Raw genomic sequence first — 11,760 nt, 5'->3', positions numbered from 1 at the left:
TGTTCCTGTTCCTCACACCTGGGCCAGGGGCGGGGGATGGGGAATACAGGGGTTGGGAGCCTAACAAACTTGTGTTTCCATTTAGTTTGGGAGGCTGAAGAGTTTCTCCAACTGACAACGGGGTGCTCTCTCCATATGCTGGTTAGTTACACATGACTTGGTATGACTATGGACTGGGAATTTTCCAGACAGTAGAGGGTAAGTGTTCTTATCCTAGACAAAAAAGAGGGTTCATTCTATGAAACAATGTTCGACTATAGTAACCATTCACATGTTTAAATATATCACAATATCATATTGTACATCTAAAAATCTATACAAGAGGCAGCCATCACTAAAGATCTATAGGCAGTTAGTATTTCAAGGTGTGGAGAAACATAGTTTTCATTGTTCAAGCTCCTGCAACTAATCCCATACCCATATACCTATAAGTAATCCTAATTAAACTCATTAGCTAACAATGAAGGCATGAAATTACAAGGGGGGGCTAGTAATGAAGAGGAAAGAGATCAGGAGTGGGAGCAGGAGAGGAAAGAGTAATCCAGGGTGAAAGTATATTACATGTGTGTACAAATGTCACACTGAATCTGGTTGGGCATAATTTGTATGTGCTAATAAAGCACTGACTAATAGAAGGAATAAGGTAAAGAGGAGCAGTAGGGAAGTTTGGACCAAAGTGAGAAGACAGGGCAGGATGTAGGACAGGAAATGAGAGGTGACAGAGGAGATGCTGGGCTGGGAGATGCTGGGGAGCGGGCAGTTTGTCGACCTCCAGGTCAGGGGCAGTTTAGCTATCCTAGATTCACATGAGAGTGGAGACAGCCTTGCAGTGGGAAAAGGGATGATGCATCGCAGCATAAATAAACAAGCTTTCCAAGGAACAAGTCACATGTCCAGAGAGTTGAAAAACAAGCGCAGGCAGGCTCTACAGAGAGCCCTGACTGTGAGGAAGGGAGCTTGTTCCCTGGGAATCAGTCAGGGTCCTGTAGAAAGTTGGTATGTAAACACATCTGTCAGGCTCAGCCAGAGCATGTGTTTAGTTAACACCTCTCTGGTAAGCACTGGACAGTTTCCCAGGTGTTATGTCCATAGTTCTCTTGGATTCTGTGTGACTGGAATGGAATTGGTTCCTGTGAATCTAACAGCATCAACAGCACAACACAGACATTATAGTAACATGATGCAACAGGTTGTGAGTTGTATAAAATGATAGGGCATGAACAGGTTAGGTAGCCATGATGAGTGGAAAGATCTTCTAGGTTCTGATGGCCAATGAGATTGGTCCTGAATTGAACTCCACATAGCACAGCAGTATCATGTGCTTGTGCAAAATTACTGTGGAGTTACAGTGTTTGTTTCCACAGGACTAGGTGAGGCATGAGTTTCTATGGCCAAATATGATCTGTTGAATTGGGAAACAATTTTATAAAAGATTACGTGCTTTATCTGCTGGACACATATGCACACATGTACACATATGCACATACACACAAACAAACACTATATATATACACATATATTTGTATTTATAAATGAAAAGAATATATACATATATATTCTGTGAATTTAAAACCAGCCTGTTCCAAATAGCCAGTTCCAGGTAAGCCAGTGGTAGGTAGTAAGGCCTTGTCTCATTTCTTTTCTTTCTTTTTTTTGTTTTCTTTTATTTTTTGGATTTGTTTTTTTCAGAGTCAGGCATTCTCTGTATAGCCCTGGCTGTCCTGGAGCTCACTCTGTAGACCAGGCTGGCTTTGAACTCAGAAATCCACCTTCCTCTGCCTCCCAGAGCGCTGGGATTACAGGTGTGCACCAACACCACCCGACTGTCTCATTTCTTTTTTTTTTTCCATACTCTTTCTTACTGATCTCAGAAGCACATGTCTTAGAGTGAATGCAAACACCCTCCAAAAGTCTTTAAGAATTATAATTAGAAAGTAAAAGATATTACTCAGTGAGATTTGTATTACAGATTTTTTTTTTTTGGGAGATTACATGCAATGTTTAACCTTCCTACAGTAAATAAATGTATTTAATTTCAATAATGGATACCTTAAAGAAGATAATTTGAAATAAATGTTTCTTTTTTATTTGTTTATTTATTTATTTTTCTTTCAGTACAATTTTCTTTTCTTTCTTTCTTTTTATTATTTTCTGTATTCTTTGTTTACATTCCAAATGATTTCCCCTTTCCCGGTTCCTCCCTCCCCATAAGTCTCATAAGACCTCTTCCCTCCACCCGTTCTCCCATCAACCCCCTCCCACTTCTCTGTCCTGGTATTCCCCTACAATGCTGCATTAAGCCTTTATAGGACCAGGGCCCTCTCCTTCCTTCTTCTTGGGAATCATTTGATATGTGAATTGTATCTTGGGTATTCAGAGCTTCTGGGCTAATATCCACTGAGATAAATATTTCTTACATTTTAAATTATTTATTTATCATATATGCATATGTGTGTGTATGTGTGTGTGTGTGTTGAACATGCACTTATACCCTTATACCACAATGTATGTGAAAGTCAGAGAACAATTTGCAGAGGTCAGTTCTCTTTTCTACCATGTGAGGCTGGAGGATAGAACTCACAGGCTCTGGCTTGGCAGCAGGCCCCTCTCCCTGTTGAGCCATGTAACCTGCCCCAAATTAAGATCCCCCTGGCAGAACAATGTCATGATAGAATGAAGGTATGTGTCTGTTTTGTTAATAACATGTCTCTCTATGCAGAGCCTCATCTTACATAGGGGAACCCTCCTGTGTAAAGAGGACATTCTTGAGCTATCAGGACATCTGAGAAAAACAGATGGTGTTAGAGCAGTGGGAGGTGGTGGATGGGACAAGGCAGAGGCTGAGTCAGAGGAGCAACACACACTCATGGGAGCTGAGCTGCAAGGGGCCAGATTGTTCTGGAAGGCATCAGGGAATCAGACCTTGAGATGTCAGAGACAATGTGCTTAAAGCCTGACCTTTGAAACAAGAGAAATATGCCAGCCAGGCAGTTGGAAGACATGACTGGAGTCACACCGTCTGATCAGTGTCATGCTGTGGTCTTACTTCTATTTAGTTCTCACAAGCCACGTGGGTCCTCACAGACTCTGCTTCTCCAGCCTGGTGGTCAGAATCCTGAGCTGTGCTCTTTCATGAGAAGAAGCCAAAGCCAATTTAAGAAACCAGTAGATAGCAAAAAACTGCCCCCTCCATCACAGCAGAGGGAAGACAGGTGTCCTCAGATTCTCCCCCTCCCCATGGAAGAAAGACATGTATTCTCCACAGACAGACACTGCCCCCCACCCCTGTGTGTGTCACTGCTTTTCCTGGGCACCGGCTTACTTTGCAATCTCTTTTTAGATCTCTCTGTAGGAAGAAGAACAGCACTGCAGATTGGTATGCAGCATCTCCTACCCATAGTTTGACTGACAGACTGGAAGAGAACTACACATGCAACATTGAGCTAGTTAGTCAATACCTGTGTGCCTCAATTTGCCTGGTGAAAGTAAGGATTGATAAAATGGACATCACATCTTAGTCAGTTCCGATCCTTGTAGCTTGGCATTACAGAATGGCCGGCAAACAAGTCACTAATTTGGGAGGCTACAAGTCACTAGCTGAGGTGTCAGCAAAAGAGGGAGACATTTTCTGGATTCCATACTACCATCCTTTGAAGGAGAGAGCAGGAAGGCTCAAGATCTGGTGTAGGTGTAGGTGGCTGAGGAGGGGACAGCGTGACATGGTCCCTGCCCCTGGGGCAGAGCCAAAGAGATGTTGTGGGACATATTAAAAAATGACTCACCAACTCTCTAGACCCCCCCACTTGGCCATCTCTCCAGTGGTCTTGTCTACCTGTCAACTCTTCAGCAGCCACCTCCATCCCCCCAATCTCTGTGGTAGGAGTCCTGAATACCTCTCACCTCTCGATTCCACGCAATGCCTCACAAACTCCATGATCTACCACCTTAAGACCTCATTACCCGGTAGAATCAAGACTCTAAGCTTAATTAACCAATCAGATTTATGTATAAATAATATCACAGTTTACAAGATTTCAATACAATAATTTTAGAGCCAGTTGATAATGATAAAAGCTTTATCCCAATATTTCTAACCTTGTGAAAACATAGCTACTTTTGCATTGTAATGTCACACAGGTACCATCTGAAGCCATCTTGGTTCTGCTTTCTACCCTCTGGGATACTCCCTGCAACTCTTAGCTCCGCCCCCTTTTCCTGTCCAATCGCAGACCTTCTCTGCACTAATGTAATTGGACAGGGAAAATCCTGTGGTATATCATCCTTTCTGTTTAATTAAATAAATAAATAAACCTTTTTCTCAGAATTTGAATACAATTGTTACTATTTTGTAATTTATATGGTATAAGATTTAAATCCAGTCCAACATATTTGACAATAAAATTGAACACTGTCCTTTATCCTAACTTAAAAGATTATAGTTCTGCATCTGACTATGTCTTGGTTTTAGATCAAATGCCATCTGAAAACCATCCTCTCAAATCTGTTCCTCTCAAAATAAAAAGCCTGGGTTGGTTCGGAGACTACGTAATTTTTCAACCCCATCAGAAATCCAAGAATGTCTGATAATAATTGAATATATATAGGAATCCTAACACAGCTTCTTATAATTGGTTTAGCCAATTATAGAGACCACTGATCACCTGGACATTCCCTCACTTCAACACGTTACAGCATTGGTCTTCAGTCTTCTGGTTCATGAACATCTGACAGATGTTAGAGAAACAGGAATAGTAAGGACTAGCATACTCTGTCTTGGCAGAATCAAGCTACCCTAAACCTATAATTGTGTTTTTTCTTTGGACAGTATTATGTCTGCAGATGAAAAGAGGCAATTCTTGCCTAGTGGCTGTCTTGCCACAACTGGAGTAACTCAAAGGTACTCAATTTCTTCTTTGAATCCAAGACAGGGAAAGCTGTCAGGAGCAGACTAGCCTCAACAAGAAGTGAATAAATACTATTAAATGTCACATTCTATGGATTTCTGACATCTTGAAAACCAACTATCTATGTAAAGTAATCTAGACTGTCATTTGTTAATTACTCTCAGCTATTTCTAATTAAAATCTTGAAAACACTCTAACAATAAACTCAGAGCCATGATATTGCTATTTAGCTCTGAACTCACAGACTTAAACATCTTAGATCTGTCATAATAACAGCAATGGAAGGACTGGGTCTAAACCCTATACTTTCAAATTTTTATTATCAATAGAAGAATTTTATAGCAATGAATATCTTGTTATTGCATCAAAGTGAATTCTGTACCAAAATAAGAACTTATGACTTTAACTTAGTAACAATTATAAAGAATTCTACCAAATGAGATCATGGATATACAATCAATTCTAGTTATTTTCTCCTTGTTTCAAATATGACAATTTCTACATCCCCTAAAAGACACCTATTAACAACCCTCTTCAGCCCCAAAGTCCAGGCAACTGGGTTGATGACTCTTCATAACTTGTTCAAGCATGGGTGTTGAGATATTATGAAGGGAGGATGGGAGGGAGAATAAAATTGATTCGTCTCTGATGTTTGTGTCTTGACTGAATCCAGCTGATATCCAGGACATTAGGAGTTCAAAAAGGTCAGTTCAGCATGTCTGACAAGGAAATTCACCAAGGCAGTATATTCTGTAATATATTAATCTCAAGACAAAATTTTAGTATCATCAAGATATATTTTTTGTTTGATTCTCTGGAATCTAGTCCTTTGGAGGTCTACCTTCATCATATATGATCCATATAACTCTGGAAGGTATAACTATCTTAATCACCTTTCCAAAACTGCAAAGACAAAACCTTTTCCCCAAATTTTCCCAGAGACCTCTCTCCCAGAAGAATAATATAACCACAAAACTTAAAATCATACCCATTTTGAAAATCAAAACCATCTAAAACAAATGAAGTAAACTAAGATACAGTATGTGCCAATTCTAGGCACTTTCTGTCTTGCCAAGCAGGAAAAGACAATATTTTACACAATAGAGAGACGTGGTTTTTCATGAGTGTTATGGTTGTTGTAGGGGTAAGGCTTATTTGCTTAATAATATACATATTTTTTTTATGTTACAGGAATATTCTCCCTGTCAAGGATAATGACTCCATGAGTCTGGGAGGTGGGAATGTGTCTAATGTTTCTCAACAAAATGGTAATACTGTGACTTTCAGAACAGCCATTAAGGTTGTAGGAAAGAACTCTGAAAACATGAATTCAAGAATATATAAACAGGATTTATCAGCTATGCAAAATATAAGGATGCAATATGAATTGCATGAGGGGCTTCATGGATATGAAAGAACAGAGGCAGCTGCACTAATGAGTCAGTAACGTGGCAGGAATAGTTAAAATATAAGGCTCATGATTCAAGTAATAAAGGAGCCCAGGAAGTAAGGTACAGATAATCTCAGGGCAGCACACCCATACTGTTTGTGTTTCTAAAGTCAGGCAGATCTCTGAGCTCAAGATCTATCTTCAGATCAAGTCCCAGGACAACCAAGCTTAGGCTGTAAAGGTATTGGAAAACAGAAAGCTAACTGTCTCTCATAAAAGTCTTTATTTCTAGATTTGGCAACTACAACAACTGTGCCCTGAAAACTGCATAGGTCTTGCTATGTTAAAAAATGTACTTGCTGTCTTTTTTCTAAGGGGCTAAGGTCATAAAAAGTTGATTTGTGGAATAATCAAAAGGGAACAGAGGGAAAATGACAGAATTGATATGCAAATAAAAGACTAGGCTTTGGTCTGCAATACCTGAGCTATCTAGAGAGCTAACAGCTCTTTTAGTATTTTCTGACTTGCGTTGGAAAACCCAAAAGCTATTACTGCTCTTTTTGAATTTTTCTAGCAGGTTTTCTGACCTTGGTTGGAAAATCCATGAGCCATCTATAGAACTGTCTAGAGGGTTATCTTGAGCAGACTACAGAGTTGTCAATTTGCACCCATCACTGACTTTTGAGTTGCTTCTTTGGCCACTCCCAGATACCTCTTCTTCCTCATTCCTTATCTATCTCAAGCTGAGGCTAGTTGCTGGTATCTAGTCTGGGTTACCTTAAAGTTTTATGTGGTTGAAGATGACCTGGAAGTTCTGATCCTCCTGCCTGCACCTCCCAAGTGCTAAGACTGAATGTGTGGGGGTGTGTACCAAACCTGGCTAGAGTCCTTCTGGTGGAACATTGATCCAGTTCATAAAGATTCCATCCTTACTGCCTTGTGCCCTTCTAATTAGATCATATTGACTAAATACATACATTTAGGAGGTGACATATACACTTAGTTCATTCGTCCACTGGTTGAGTATATACGATGGCTATAGTTCAAGGTGACACATAGACCTTTCAATAAACATTCACAATTATTTCAGTTCTAATCCTTTGAATGTAATTGCCTTCTCAACAATTGGTTGGACTCATAGTTTTAACCCAAATAACTCAGGGCCACTTCTGATTAGGGACCATCCATTCTACTCTCTCTGGTAAAGAGGCTAGGGATATGGATGAGTATATACTCAGTGAACAGATTTTCTAGGCATGTAAGAGTGAAATACATTTGTTAATCATGTTTTGTCTAAAGGTCCCTGAGATGTGCAGAGATACACATTTCGAAATATGGCAGTGCTCATGTAGATGGAGTATGTTGAAGAATCATACTGCATTACCTGTGATAGTCTTCCTCTGATGGGAGAAGCCTGCTGGCAGGTGTCTAAGACCAGGGAGAAGTCAAAGGCACTTGAAGTGGCTATGATCTGAATACCATCACGACCTGAACACAACTGTAGGGACCTATACAAATGCCACCTGTTAGTGATGTGTACTTTGGAGAGAAGAAAAAAAATCTAGTGTTTATAGCTGGGTTTGGCGGTGTTGAATTTTGTTTCTCCAAATGGCATTATCACAGGTTATTGCTAAGATGAAGTTGTATTTAGTGCTTACTGTGGTAAAGGAATAGACTATGTCCATCAAGCTTTGATGATGTATTGGTGCACAGAAAGCAAAGTCAGATATATCAAGAATTAAATATGCTCAGGATAATGAAAAGGTTTGTACTGTCAACTTACAATCCATCTAGGCACTTAGATATACAGGTTACTGGGGAATTTGCCAGCAATACTGACAGGTTTTAAAAGACTGGAAGAGATATAGACTGGCCATGTGGTATGTGGTATAAACGATTTAGTCCTCAGGGTCCCACAGTGAGTCCCAGTATATGCTTATCAATGTCTTCTACTGCTCCCCATTACTGTCGGTAGCTGAAGATTATCCATCTTCTGAACACCTGTTTAGTTCTCAGTTGTCAGAAGCTCAGACACCCTGTAACTTTTCCCATGGGTGAGAAAGTTCATGGGTTCCAATAAAAGAAGTCTTTGGAATGTAAATCAGGTTGATTCTGGGGCAGAAGTAGCTGATGAAGTGATACTTTCTCTTTAATTCCCAGACTGTAGTTACCTATTGGTTCTGACGTGGCTTCTAGTCAATCATCTTCCAGATAATCTTTGACTGACAAGGTGTTCTGAGTTTCCTCTCTAGCTTTAAGACATCTTTGAGTGTCATTATCTTCCTAACCCTCTGTCATGTTCTGCTCTGAGTCTTGACTTTGCCTCTGAGCTGTGCAGAGCCCCTTCCATTCCTCTGCAAGAAAAACACCTTTGAGGCATTCCTCTAGATGAACAGAGCTCACCTTTCCCTCAGGTTTCTTCTCTGTCATCTTTGCTTCCAGTTTACTAGTAAGATCAGGATTGGGAATGATATGGACAAGGGGACTTTGTTTTACTATTGAGCTTGTTTGGAGTCATGAGCACATTTTTGAAATATACAGTGATCATAGAAGTTATCTGAGATTGTGTCTGTCTGGTCTGGAGATGATGGCTCAGCAGCTGAGAACTTATATTGTTCTTCCAGAAGACTGGAGTTTGGTTCAAAACTGCCTCAATTCCAGCTCCAGAGAGTCTGACTTCTTGTGACCTCCTCAGGCACTACACTAATGTCATAAACACACACACACACACACACACACACACACACACACACTCACGCACACATGCACACACACACACAGTGCACTTTTGAACACAGAATTAAGAAAGTTAAAAAATGCTCTACAAGAAGACCATAACTGTGGTCTGGTATACAGTTCAGATTTCAGAGTGCTTGGATAGCATGCAGGAAGCCCCAGCTTTGGACACCAACACCATATAAATTTGAATATGCTGTTGTTACCTTGTAATGCCAGCACTTGGGATATGGAAGAGGGAGAATCAGAAGTTCAAGGTCATCCTCAGTGAACCTGAGACAAGCCTGGGCTAAATGAAATCCTATCTTCAAAAATGTAAATATTCTCACCATACTTAGTTGTGTTTTCCCATAATTATATAGTGATTGTGGAAAAGTTTTATACTATCTACATTTAAGTTTATTATTACCAAAAATAGTTTTAAAACAATGTAGTAATGAAACCCAGCAGTTTCCTTCCTAAGTACTGTTCAATTTTTATATTACCATCATCTTCTTCATTGTTACCATCATCGTGTACATACATGCATGTACATACATGCAGCCATATGTGCACATGCCTTGGTTTATGTGTGGACAGCCCACAGGAATTACTACTCTCCTTTCAGCTTGACTTCAGGCCACCAGACCTCCATAGCTAATGCTTTAGCTCCTGAGCTGTCCCCTTGCTCTGAAAAGACCTTCCTGTCTTTCGGTTTCACTCTGCAAGAGGCAGCTGAATTTTATTTTCTCCTGGTATGTAACTTTGTATGTCTAAACAAGTGTCTGTCTTTTCTTCTTCTATCATTTCTCCTGTTAACCTCTCTGCCCCTCCCCATCCTATCTTTCTGAAATAGGATCTCACTGTGTATCCTCAGCTGGCTTTGACTTTTGGGACTTGCTTTTTAGACCAGGCTGTGCCCTCTCTCCCTCCCTTCATCTCCTCTTCCTCTCTTCCTTTCCTTCTCTTTCTGTTTCTCCCTCTCCATTTCTCTCTCTCCTTTTCTCCCTCCCCTTTGCCCTTTCTCCCTCTGGCTACACACCCCTCTCCAGGGTCTCATTCAAAGCCCTCTAATTATTAACCACCCCTTTTTTACACAAGAGTTCTTGGCTTATAGTTTACTCATCTAAATTCCCTAACTTTTCAGTATTTTTCTGTGTTTCTCTTGCACTCCAACCTACGTATTTTAACAAACTCATGAATATGTTGAAACTTGAATTCTGTGTCCTGTGTTCTTAGAGTGGCCATTGGCTCCAGACACCCACTGAGTGGAAAGTCACAGCCATTGATTTCTTCCTGGTACTCTTCTCCCAGGTTCAGCTGGCACACTATTCTAAATACCCACTCACTCGTCTGAGGTCTGACAGCATGCCAAGCTCTGCCAGCTCTCTCCCATGGCTGGATTAGAGTCTGCAAATTCACAACTGCTGGCTCTGGCTTTGGGCCTGCTTCCAGCAGACAGAGCTTCTGAACTCTGACACAGCAACCTATGGCTTTGACCCATCCTCTCCTGGAGATGCCTGACACCATGGTCTACATGCCAGAATGAGTCTCCATGGACACAGGCAGTTGATAGAAGCAAGGACAAGTTCATTATGTCATTTGTGCCTTACAGTTTCATTTATTGCTTCTTCAGCCCTCAGAGCCCTTCTGCATCCTGCCCTCCCTTTGGGCTGTGACCCTAAGGGTCTGAAATGGTTCATAGGCATGACTTCCTACAGTTATGACAGAGCAACCATTGGTAAGAATCCAAAATAAATCAAAACACTCTTTCTGCAGAAAGCCAGATTTGTAGCTGAGAAGGGTTTCTGGAGGAAGAGGCTAGGAGAGCAAAACTAGGGTCTAACTGAGAGACAAAGTAGACCAAGTTCTGTGTTGACCTGGATTGTGCTGTGTTATACAATGTTCAGCTTTGCTTTGTTTTTTTCAAACCCAGTAGTCATGATAACCCCTGTTGCTCTTTCTTTACATAGTTTCTTCCAAGGACAACTGAACTGCTATGCAGGATCTCCAGGTTGGGGGGCACTTGGGAGACCAGGAATTCAGGGTCATTCTTGGATAGATAGTGAATGCAAAGTTAGCCTCGGATCCACTAGACATTGTCAAAAAACAGCAGCAGCAGCAACAACAAAAAACCCAACCAAACAAGAAACAAAAAAAAAAAATCAAAAGAAACAACCAAAACCAAACCAAACCAAACAAACAAACAAAAAACAAAAAACCAATGCCAAAAAGGAAAAGAGGAGACCATATATTAATATATAAAAGTATTGCAGCAGGTATGAATCTCAGCCTCAAATGTCAGAGTATAGGGCAGAATAGTCAACTTTTAAAATTGCATATATGTATGTATGTATGCACGCGCAGGCTTGAGCATGAAGGTCGGAGTTCAGTCTCTCCTTCAACATGTGTCTCTTGGGGATTGAACTCAGGTTATCTGGCTTGAAGGCAAACTCTCTTACTCACTGAACCATCTTGCCCACTCTCAATACGATGAAAAATTGAAAGCCTAATTGTCTCTAATAAAAACTTGATCTCTGCCGGGCATGGTGGTGCACGCCTTTAATCCCAGCTCTTGGGAGGCAGAGGCAGGCGGATTTCTGAGTTCAAGGCCAGCCTGGTCTACAGAGTGAGTTCCAGGACAGCCAGGACTACACAGAGAAACCGTGTCTCGAAAAAAAAAAAAAACCCAACTTGATCTCAGTTAAGAGTCTTCCTTTCTCTTCTGTCTTAATCAGAGCTGAGATCCTT

General features: G+C 40.7%; 1 non-coding gene across 1 annotated transcript; it reads left to right on the top strand.

Annotated features, from left to right (window-relative positions):
- The first annotated feature begins 6,837 nt into the window (after nucleotides 1–6,837).
- On the top strand, nucleotides 6,838–6,899 carry LOC127690274 (U7 small nuclear RNA). The gene has a single exon (XR_007979004.1). It is a non-coding gene; the product is annotated as a U7 small nuclear RNA (small nuclear RNA).
- Nucleotides 6,900–11,760: the final 4,861 nt, after the last annotated feature.

Source organism: Apodemus sylvaticus, chromosome 7, assembly GCF_947179515.1.
Source record: "Apodemus sylvaticus chromosome 7, mApoSyl1.1, whole genome shotgun sequence".
Classification (NCBI taxonomy): Eukaryota; Metazoa; Chordata; class Mammalia; order Rodentia; family Muridae; genus Apodemus; species Apodemus sylvaticus.
Note: the sequence above shows the minus strand (reverse complement) of the source record. Positions and strands in the feature narration are given on the sequence as shown.